The sequence below is a fragment of the Canis lupus genome, unplaced genomic scaffold (assembly GCF_011100685.1).
Source record: "Canis lupus familiaris isolate Mischka breed German Shepherd unplaced genomic scaffold, alternate assembly UU_Cfam_GSD_1.0 chrUn_S2226H2426, whole genome shotgun sequence".
Lineage (NCBI taxonomy): Eukaryota > Metazoa > Chordata > Mammalia > Carnivora > Canidae > Canis > Canis lupus.
The window spans coordinates 23740-35457 of NW_023331111.1; the positions used below are offsets into that span (position 1 = coordinate 23740).

Below are 11718 nucleotides of genomic sequence, written 5' to 3' on the forward strand. Positions count from 1 at the left end.
AACAAACAACTTCAAAAAAATTGTTAAATATATAAAAACACACAGAAAACAGATGGACAGTTTTATGACCTGTTGGACAGTACCACCCTGCCCCACACAGGACCCAGAGCCTTCTCAGTGAGCCAGGACCCTTCCATGCCCACCCCCACAACCCCCAAGACACAACCCTCTTCCTCCCCAGAAGAGTAGGTTTTAGAAGGCTATGGCAAGTTCAGAACCCTGCCCTTAGTATTCTTCTGAGTATTACTCTACCCCTCAGAAGTAAAGTTTTACATTTTTCCTTTGGTTCAAAAGATTTTCATCTCAAAGTTTTACAAAACAGTACAATTCAGACATGCCTTATTAGACATGCGATTTTCACTTTATCATATCAAGGAGATGGAGCAGCTCTGGGGCAGACTCATTCCTGATTCACAGCTAATTCCGAGAACATAATGTCATAAAGGATCTTCAGATGCAAACGCATAATTCTATCGTGGTGGAGTGAAGAAATTAAAATGTTATTTAAAGTAACCTCAATGCCAGCTTCAGTGAATAAAGTTAGGGTCTCAAGAGACTGTCTGCAGAGTCATTATGTTGTAACACTGTTAAAAGGTGACCCGAGGCATTGCTCATTACCTGGGCTGCCTGAATCAAATGAGAAATAAGCTTCTCTCCCTAAAACACACACACACACACACACACACACACACACACACACACACACACACAAATTGAGAAATTTAATCTTCTCCCTGTTTTATTTGATTTTTTTTCTCTTCTAATTTAAGTCATTCAGTTCCAGACCGGAAATATTATAAAAATGGGCAACGTGTTCCCTGTCCAGCTGTTCTCAGAATGCCCAGATCTTGGCAACCACAACAAGGATCGAAAAGTAGAGATACGTGCATTTCGTCTGGAAGTTTCAAAGCTCTCATCCCAGGTAATTTTACATGCACAATGACACACCATCTTCACCAGGCTGTGGTGTGCGCTGAATACAATAACAAGCACGTAGTGTGGGGTGGGGGCGTACCCCAGGAGAGTTTGTGGGTGGCTGAGGTGGTGGGGAGGGTCCCAGACTGGGTGGGAACTGGGCTCCCCTTCCAGCAACTCCATCTCCTACCTGGATGGCCATGGGCCCACCTCTGTGTGGTGAAGCCTCAGCCCCCTCCTGGGTGAGTGGAAGCAGATTCCTCACAGGGATGCTGTGAGGATTCATGAGGACACCTGCCACCACCTGGGGGCCTACTGTGGGCCACCGTGCTCCTCCCACCTGCTATCTCCTGTGTTCTCGACGTTCCTACCTGTCCCTCCATTACTCAAGAATGACTAGAAAATGGAGGAAGCCTAAGCATTTCTGAAAAGGGCGCGCTTTGCCCTTTCCACTCCCGGGCCCCCAGAGGGGAGGCTGCTCGACTGCATCCTGAGTCCTCAACCAAGAGTTTTAATCTCTTCCCAATTACTTAATCTCTCTACACCTGAATTTCCTCACGTACGAAATGGAGATGAAGAGAGTATTTCCCCACTGGGCTGTAGTGAGGATTAAATGAGACGACGAGTTCTTGCTTTTATGAATGCTGTTCCAGGAACGTTCCACAGAGTCTGGAGCCTGAGGCCCAGCGGCCAAGTGGCGGCCTTCACTGTGCTTCGAGGACCCCATCTCACCCCTCCTGGTCTGAAGGAGGGGGGGCACGATTTGGAGGCAGCTGGGGTTACAGGATGACAAATGTCGCTTGCAGGACGCAATGGGAGCTCCCACAGCAAGGCCTGGAAAACATTAGTGAGAGATGGGGAAGACACAATCGCATTACCCTTCTCTTTCTATCCATCACTGCCTTTCTCTAGTCAATAAATGTCTCCCAGCTATTGCCTCTCGGCCTCTTCCTTGGGGTTTAGAGCTTGACACGTTAGATTTTAATGAGGAAGAATAGCCACATTTGGCTTTTTTATCTTCTCTCCTTGAGCAAAGCCTTATATTTGGTTGCTTTCTGGAAGAAAAATAAAAGTGTATCATGTTGTTAGTCTTGGACTGGACATTAAATAAAAACAATCAAATGGAAACAAAATGTCAGCAATCGGCTCTGAGGTCTCAGGGGCGAGCTTCCTGGCCACCGAGGCGCTGGGAAGTGTGGCTCCTCACAGAAGGAGCATGGGCTGTTGCTTTCCCAAAGTCTTGGAGGGGCCTACCGTCGCGCAAAGCTGGTAGGCTCTATTCTCAAGCTGTGTACTGTCTGCATTTTATTTCTCTTCTTGGTGCTCATTTGAATGCAGATGTGTGCCCAAGGGCTGGGGGGACTCAGGCTGCTCTGAGGACCCTCATTTCCCCTGAGTATCTATCTTCTTTGCTCACCGGCCTGAAGTTTGTCGCTAGCCATCACCTCCAGAAGGCCACTGGTGAGGCGCTACATAGGAGGTGTTCCTTGCCAATGGCAAAATCCAGAAGAGAGCTTACATGTTTCTACGAGGTTCTTTCTCACCTTAGAATTTTAAGCAGTACCTGCAATTTCATCTGAAGGGATGGCGATAATCATGTTACTGCTTACACTTGCATGAGCACTTCATTCCTTATAGAACTAGAAAATCTCAGTCTTCGTGACCCCCCTATGCAGTAGTAGGGTGGCAAGGAGATGTCATTCCGATCTTATAAATGAGAAATAGATAGGGGGCCTGAGCAGCTTACTTAGGAACACATGGTAGTCCAGCGTGCCTCAGCAAAATCATCAGACCAAGAGTGTAAAGTAGTTCTTAAATTCACCCTGGTATTCAGAGGCTTTGGAAGCAAAATCTTTGCTTGGATGGAAGGAAACTAGTATTTATGGAGTGCTTACACCAAGGGTGAGTGGTTTTACCTGTATTCTTTCCCAGTGGGTAGCCACCTCCCTGTGTTGTTATGTGTGAATTATTCCCACTTCACAGATGAGAGAACTGAGGTTCAGGAAGTTTATGTGACTTGCCTACTGGGAGGTGGAGATAGACTTGAACCTGTCTCCTCTTGCTCCAAAGCCCAGAACTGCCGGGATCGTGGAATACAATTCCTGACTAGACTTTCCTAGCGGGAGCCATCACAACAGACCTTCCCTCAAGCAAAGGTGGTCTTGGCCTGGTGTGGCTGTGCAAACCCAGGCCTGACTGTCCAAGTAGCCACAAACCTTCTGTGATGCACCCTGCACACTGGAGAGTCATGGAAATCCTGCGTTAACGTCACTGTTGACAACATATTTATGCTCCAGGCCATGTTTCTTCACGCAGTAGTCAAATAATTTAAAAAGGCATTTAAGCAGGCCTATTTATTAGTTATGCTCCATCTGACTGATAAACACAATCTGTTGGACTGGCTCGGACTAAAAATTAATTTATTATTAAAACATTGCTGAAATATAACCAATTTCTTGGGTTTACATGAAATCTCATGGTGTTGATATATTATCCACTCTACTATCAAATGTTTAGTTAGGCTCAGAATGAATCATTTCATCTCTTTTCATAACTCTTGCTTTGTCATGAAGTTTGTTTGGTTTAACGGCTGGTTAGATAGCCCCACAGCAAACTCTTTTATAACTCCATATTTTTTTTTCCCTAAAAGAAGACAGAAGTTATAGATATGCATGGAGCAGGAGGCTGTAGGAAAAAGCAACTTGCAGCTCTTGGTAACTTTGGGCAAGCCATACTCGGGATCAGAGAACAGAGAAAGGTTGTCTTGTGAGCAAATGAGTTTGGTTGTTTACTGGAAAATCAGCAGTAGAGGTAAAAGTCCAATGGATTTTTAAAAAAATTCCCACTGAATCCTTTTTCTTCAAAGTCTTGAACTGTTTGATTCATGGAGGAAATCTATTTAGGTAGGTGCAGCTGAATCAGGTTTCTACTTGGACTCTTATATAAAGTTTCTTTGTCTTCAGGAATTCTGAGCTTAGGAAGAAATGCAGAAGGAATTTGCGTCCATCCTCTTGATAAAGCCCCCAAAGTTGAAGTGACTTGTCTAAGGACACACAGCTGGTTGGGGCAAAGGCGGAGTAGAGGGGGTCTCCTGCCTCTGACTGGGCTGTTGTTCAGCTCCAAGTGGGATGAGCTGGCCTGTGTAAGAAACAGGAAATTCGTGTGGGTTGATGGGAAGTTGGTCACATGAGTGGTAACTCACAAGTAGGTGACTTGATGCGACTGATAATGTACATTTCTGTAATGCTACATAGCTGTAAAAGCTTCAAACAATATGAGTAAGTATAATGTATATAAACACGAAAGCCCACCTCTTCCCCGGCCCCTTCTGCTCTCACTTCCCAGAGCTCGCTACCAATAATAGCCTGGCCTAAGGCCATCTGGATTTTTATATGGACATTTAAAACTCTTATCTCTTTCCCAAAACACCCAAAATTTACTTTTAAAAATGAAAATTGTTTATATATACCTAATCTTCTGTTAATTGCGTTTTCATGGCAAATTTTAGAAAAGTTATTATGTTCTATTTTATAGTCTATTTCAAGAAAATAGATCATGGGCTTCTTTCCCTATCTCCTTCCTTGTGTGGTATTCCAGTAAGTAGAACGGGATTTATTTAACCAGTTTCCTATTGATATAAACCTTGCTGTATTCTCTTGCCAATTTTGAAAAATTACGAATCGTGACCATGGCATATTCTATTAGCAGAGCACGACACCATCCAGCCTGCCTTTTCCCTCCCCTTGTAGTTGTACGAGTTCCTTCTACCTGCCTCTGACCCCCATTCAGTCTTTTTGCTATTTCCAGTGAGGCATATAAGTTCCTACCAGTGTATGCTGGGCACAAGGCAACACACAGCTCTAAAATTCAACATAATCTGTGCTCCTGTAGTGATTCAGGGTTTTGCAGAGCTGTAGGCTCATTATCAAGAATATGAGCAGCCGTTATTCTGTAGAAGCCAGGCAGTGCTGGTTACGAGAAGCTCGGAATGAGAAATGTCAAAATCAGTCATGAGCAATTGTACAGCTGAAAAATGCGGCTACTAATTCTTTTCCTAGGAGGGTAAAGGAAGTTAGTGTCTGAACTTAAGAAACTTTAAAAATTCTACATATTATCCCCCATGTCATTGATAATTCAACACTTATCTAGTGTGGACTCTAGGGCAGGTTCTGGATTAGGCCCGAGGCTTTGATGCACCTCACACCTGGCTTCCACCCCGAGGTGCTCCGGATGCTGATGTTTAAAAAAGACAGTGTGTTCTTCGGTGGCTATTGGATGCTTTGGTAACATTAAAAAAAAGGGAAAGAAAAAAAGAAAGAAAGACAAGATGAACATGGAGAAAGCAGAAGAGAGGAGTAAGAGAAGAGAGGAGAGCTCCCTTCTGAACCCTGTATGCCCGGAGCAGTGGTTTCCATATTTCAGTGGGTATCAGAAAGCCTAGGGTGCTTGTATTCAAGCACCAAATTATTAAGAAGGAGAGAAAGAAAAGAAAGAAAGAAAGAAAGAAAGAAAGAAAGAAAGAAAGAAAGAAAGAAAGAAGGAAAAGAAAGAAAGAAGGAAAAGAAAGAAAGAAAGAAAGAAAGAAAGAAAGAAAGAAAGAAAGAAAGAAAGAAAAGAAAGAAGGAAGGGAGGAAGGGAAAGAAAAAACAGGAAGGAAGAAGACAAAAACTCAGCTCTCAGCAATCTCTCCTTTGCTTCCCCTCCCCACCTCTGTGTCCGCTCTCCCCCCTCCAAGGGTTTTCCGGCTGCCCACCCCACCCACAGCTCTCGGGGGTGGGGGTGAGGGGCCACATCTGCAGGAATTCCGGCCCTCTGCTTCTCCTCACCTGCTTGGTTTATGGACTTCCCATGTAATATTGTATTTTATCGCATCTCACTGCTAAAAAGCAGAGCAACCACACCGAATTTGAAAGCCATTGGCCCGGAAGATGCACTTAAGACTGCCACCTGTCCTCTGGCCCAGCCTCTCCTTTCCAGTTCACCTCCAGCTGCTCCGCAGTGGGACCCTCCTCTCTTTGGATCTTCTTTGGGTCTTCTTGCCATCCACCAACACCCTGCCATCTTGCTTTTTTCCCTTGTGACAAGCACATTGAGCACCTGGGCCCTCAGCTCCAGGCCTCCTCAGATTCTATCTCCACCCATCCTGGGGAGCCAGTGAGGGCCGTCTGCTAGGTTCCTGCTGGAGCCTTCTTCCTGTGACATCCTTTGTGTGGGTGTTAAAGCCAAAGCGAGGCCCTGTGGCCTGAGGACTAGGGGTTTGGACTCTGAATTCTGAACACCTGGGTCACTCCTCACTGTCTATGGCCTTGATGGGCAAGCTCATGAGCTTGGTGAGCCTTCCATTCCTCACCTGTAATCATTCCGATTTTATAGGGTTACTATGGGGACTAACTCCAGTGGCTTCCCACTGAATAAAAAAAGCTAAAGTAATAACAAAACCCCCTCCCTCCCGCCACTCCTCCCAAGGCCCTATACAGTGTGCCTCCCCCTACTCCACTCCCTGTGGCCTCATTATCTTTCCTGCTTCATCTACAGTTCTTCTTTGCTCATTCCTTGAGGTCTTCCTTAAACATGTCAAGCACACTCCTACTGCAGGACCTTTGCACTGGCGGTTGCCTCTTCCTGGAATGTTATTTCCCTCAATATCACAATGCTTTTTCTGATCTCCTTCCAGAATTTGCTCAAATATGGCCTTCTCATTGAAGACTTCTGGGGCCACATTATCTAAAATGACACCCTTCTCCCCCCCCCTTGGCACTCTCCCTCTTTTCAATTTTTCTCCTTCCCCGTACTATAGTGCTTATCATTGTCTAACTCTATAATTGACCTATGTATCTATTTTTTGTATGTCTGGATCTTTATCTCTTGTTCACTCCAGTACCCAGAACACTACCTGGCACACAGTGGGTACTCCATAAATATTTAAACAAATTAACGAATGATGAAATAGGTAAGGCAGGCAGATCCTTTTGAGGGATATGAGCTTTTGATGTTTTGATGCCTCAGTTTGCTGGCTACCCAGCTTAGTTGTATTTGTACACATGTGGAAAATCAGATTTGGAGGGAGTGACAAGAATTAAACTCAGCAGGTGTTGTTCTGTCCTGCTTAGTTGTTTACAGTGAGCCACACCGGGCCCCGGTCCAGCTCCTGCCTCTGGGGAGAGGAATCCTCTTGTGGTGTACACATCTGTGCAGGAGCCCAATGACTACTCAGGAGACTGCCTGATGCATGAGGAACCAGAGCAAAGAGAGCTGGTTATTCTCAAAAGACCCTCCTCATTTATGATTCATCTATATTTATGGTTATGTTGCATTAAAAGAATAAGGAAATGTCAGAAACTCCTTTCTTTGGAAGATCCTGAAGAACTGCTACAAATTTTACTCTCTGAGTCTGCTTTGCCTGTTCTGTGGGAACCATGGCCAGGCTTACGGCCAAGGGAGCTTCCTTCATTTCATCATTTTCCCCTTCTGAGTTACATGTCTTCAAGGTTACAGATCATCTTTAACTGGTTTTATTGTAGGTTGCTCTTCCCTAAGGGACCTGTTTATTTCCTTTTTTATTTTTTGTAAGTAGGTTCCATGCTGGGCACAGAGTCCAATGTGGGGCTTGAACTCATGACCGTGAGATCAAGACCTGAGATGAGATCAAGAGTCTGACGCTGAAAATGACAGAACCACCCATGCGCCCCAAGGGACCTATTTCTTAAGGTCTTTGGGAAAGTGATTCAAATGTAATAGACCCCATGCACCTTCCAGCTGAGATCCAGTAACACTTCTCATTTTTTAAATAAGATAGCAGATGAATACCTTTTGCCGCTGGAACCAGTCTGCAATTTTTCATATTGGTAAGCACTAATCCTTATCAACCTCATAACTTCAATAAACTCCATAGATGTCTTAGTTCATTCCAGCTATATAACAAAATACCACCACCTGCATGGCTTATACACAAGGGATATCTATTTCTCACAGTTTTGGATGCTGGAGTGTTTAAGATCAAGGTGCCAACATGGTTGTGTTCTGGAGTGGGCCCTCTTCCTGGTCCATAGCTGGTACTACACCCTGTGTCCTCACACGGTGGAAAGGGCTAGGGACTTCTGTGCAGATTTTTCCTTAAGGCTCTGATTCTACAATGCAGATACCTCATGACCTCATCATCTTCCAGGGACCTCATCTCCTAACACCATCACCTTCTGGGGTTAGGATTCAAAGTATGAATTTTGGGGGCACAAACATTCATTGCAATAGACACAGTTCCAGTTCCATCTGATTAGAACATGGGACCCCATGCTTAAAATGACAACCATTTTATGCACTGTAGGCATTTTGCCTGATTGTCATAGCTCTCATATCCTGCAGTTGTGGGTTTCCAGGCTGACATTTCGTATGAGGAGCAAATGAACTTTGCCTTGGCTTGTCCATTAATGGCTATTGTGCACCCTCCAACTTGCTTGAAACTTTTACTGACCTCTTCTCAATATGTGGCTATTTGACAGTAGCCAGCTATGGCCCAGGCTGAATGAGTTCAGCATGGATTCACGGTTGTTGATAACCAAGTCACGATTGTTACTGTGGTGACCCTTAGCACCTCTATCACATCACATAATTATCATTTCTTCTTTTGTGGTGGGAGACATTAAGATCTAGTCTCTTAACAAGTTTGATGTTCACAATACAGGACTGTTGTCTGTGGTCACCATACCATGCATTAAATCTCCAGGACTTATTTACCTACTGGTTGCAAGTTTGTACCATTGGACATCTCTCCCATTCTCCCACCTCCAGTTCTTGGTAACCATCATTCTACTCACTGTTTTTAAGACTTCTGCTTTTTTAGGTTGTACCTATAAGTGAGATAATATGTACTCATATTGTTTTTCTTTATCTGACTTATTTCATCTAGCATAATGTCCTCACAGTCTATCCAGATTGTCGCAAATAGCAAGATTCCTTTCTCATGGGTGAATAATATTATAAATACATTATTATACATATTATATATATATCACATCTTCTTTACCATTCATCTCTCAACAGACACTTAGGTTGTTTCTGGCTTCTTTTGATGAGTCAACTAACAGTATTCAGTAGCACAAAGCAAGGTTGTGTTCTGCAACCCCTTTTGTATTAATTCAATATTAATGATATGAAACTGACTTTAGTAAATGTAAATGTCTGTTGGTTGGCCATAGAAAAAGATTGAGTGAGTTTCTTCCTGTACACTAATATTAATGTCACAGACTGGAAGTGGCCTGTGTGGGTGATGCATCCTGTGATCACACCACTAACTGTAAGACTAGTCTTTTTTTTTTTTTCCACACCAGTCAGAAGTGTTTTATTAAAAAAAAGTTAATGAGACAGACAAAAAAAAAAAAAAAAAAACCTTTAAAGTTTTAAAGTCTGATTAAATTCAATATTAACTCAAGCTCTTGATGGGGAAACCCAACGGGGAAAGACAACAAGTATGTCAGGGAAAAGCAGACAGTGGTTGACAAGTCTTCAGTGGAAAAGTAAGTTGCAACCTTATACAAGCTGCCCTAATGATTATCAAGTCCAAGTTTTGCTTTTCAAAAATAGGTTGTAATATATATATACTAGTATATTTGGTATATATAGATATACCAAAGAAACCACACAGACACCCCCAAGAGTACAGTGATGTAACACAATGAAATCCAAGGGATATAGGAAAAGCCAAATATGATAATACATACTAATAATCTATAAAATAGAATAAGTCTTTCAATCCTGAAAAAAAAAGGGAAACCTCATGAATATAACACGTGAAAAGAGAACTAACCACACGTGGAACAACCCTAAACATTTTCCCAATGACTAAGTAACAAATGACAGCTTTGGACACCATTAACATGTAATTTTTACACCCAATATGTATGTATGTAAATTAATTTTTTCTACTCAATTACCATTTCTTCCTTTTGCTCTTTTCCCTAATTTTCTCTAGCAACATTTTTCCTTTGGTTTGACCAGTTGAACTCATAACTTTTGGAACCTAAAATGAATATCAACTCTTATTGGAAAACCACCCAGGAAATGCAATCCTAGAAAAGGCAATTTTTTTTTAGATCAAAACTTTTTTTTGTTACAAAAACAAAAATAAATCCAAATGGGTAATGAAATAAACATTTTTTTAAGTACCCCATCCTGGGTTGTCTGTCCTAGAATTTAATAAACAGTTCAAGTTTAGGTTGCTTCAACACTTCTTCTGGATGCTATGATGCCTCCATCTTATAACCATGTTTCTCTAGTTCAGCTCATAACTGATTGAAGTCATCCTCTACATTGTCATCATCCCAATTATCCTCCCAGACATGCCCATCTTCATCTTCATCTAAACCAGTCCAGTCATCCTGGACATGAGGCTAGATGCCCAGGTTCCCATTGCTCCTCTCAATGAGGAAGCAGAAGGCATTCAGCCTCACCGGTGAGGCACCCCCCCACCCCCGTGACATTCCGAACCCCAAGCCTGTTTGCAAGTAGGGTCGCACAGGCTGAGCCTTGAGGGCCCTTCGCAGGGGTCCGGGCTTCCTGTGGGCGCCTCAGGGCTGAGCCCAAGAGCCCTCTCTGACTCCACCTTGGAGAGCAGAAAAGGCAAATTTTAACTGAAGTGGCTTGACAAAGTTAAGCATCTGTTCTCAATAGGACAATGTCCTCCATGTTAATTACTGGGTTAATGACTTCTCTTGGCTGGATCGCATGACCCAGCATGTTTTGCTTCTTAAGCTAGCTTGGAGGGATAATGGCGGTCTCTGTGGTGGGATACTGCAGAACTATGTGCACTAACACCCACCTGTTTAAGCTTTCAAGAAATACAAATCATGTTTTTTCAGTCTTTAAAAAAATTGTTATTTAGATTCAATCTGCCAACATATCACTCAGTGCTCATCACATCACATGCCCTACTTAGTGCCCATCACCCAGTTAGCCCATCCCTGCACCCACTTCCCCTTCCTCAACCCTTTGTTTGTTTCCCAGAGTCAGGAATCTCTCATGGTTTGTCTCCCTCTCTAATTTTCTCCATTCAGTTTCTACCCCCCACCCCCCTTTATGGTCCCTTTCACTATTTCTTTTTTTTTTTAATTTATTTTTATTTTTTATTTTATTTTTTGTTTCTTTTGTTTTTTGGCTTTCACTATTTCTTATATTCCTTATATGAGTGAAATCATATGATAATTTTCTGTCTCTGATTGACTTATTTCACTCAGCATAATACCCTCCAGTTCCATCATGTTGACATAAGTAGTAGGTATTTGTCCTTTCTGATGGCTGAGTAATATTCCATTGTGTATATATATAGACCACATCTTCTTTATCCATTCACCTGTCAAAGGACATCTTGGCCCCTTCCACAATTTGGCTATTGTGGATATTGGTGCTATGAACATTGGGGTTCAGTTGCCCCTTCATTTTTCTACATCTGTATCTTTGGGGTAAATACCCGGTACTGCAATTGCTGGGCCATAGAGTAGCTCTATTTTTAACTTCTTGAGGAACCTCCACACTGTTTTCCAGAGTGGCTGCACCAGCTTGCATTCCCACCAACAGTGCGAGAGGGTTCCCCTTTCTCCAAATCCTCGCCAACATTAATTGTGTCCTGTGTGGTTAATTTTAGCCATTCTCACTGGTGTGAGGTGGTATCTCCTTGTGGTTTTGATTTGAAATACAAACCATTTTAAACTATTTAAAACCATTTAAGTAAAATAAATAGAAAATATTGCATTTCTATTGGTCTGTTTTGCCTTTTGAACTAGCTTGGAGTGTGGTTCATGATGGAAAACACAA

General features: G+C 42.8%; 1 long non-coding RNA gene across 1 annotated transcript; it reads left to right on the top strand.

The window, feature by feature from the left end:
* Positions 1-487: 487 nt before the first annotated feature.
* On the top strand, positions 488-1665 carry LOC119879045. Its single transcript, XR_005387300.1, has 3 exons — positions 488-594; positions 771-922; positions 1569-1665. It is a non-coding gene; the product is annotated as an uncharacterized LOC119879045 (long non-coding RNA).
* The last annotated feature ends 10053 nt before the right edge of the window (positions 1666-11718 follow it).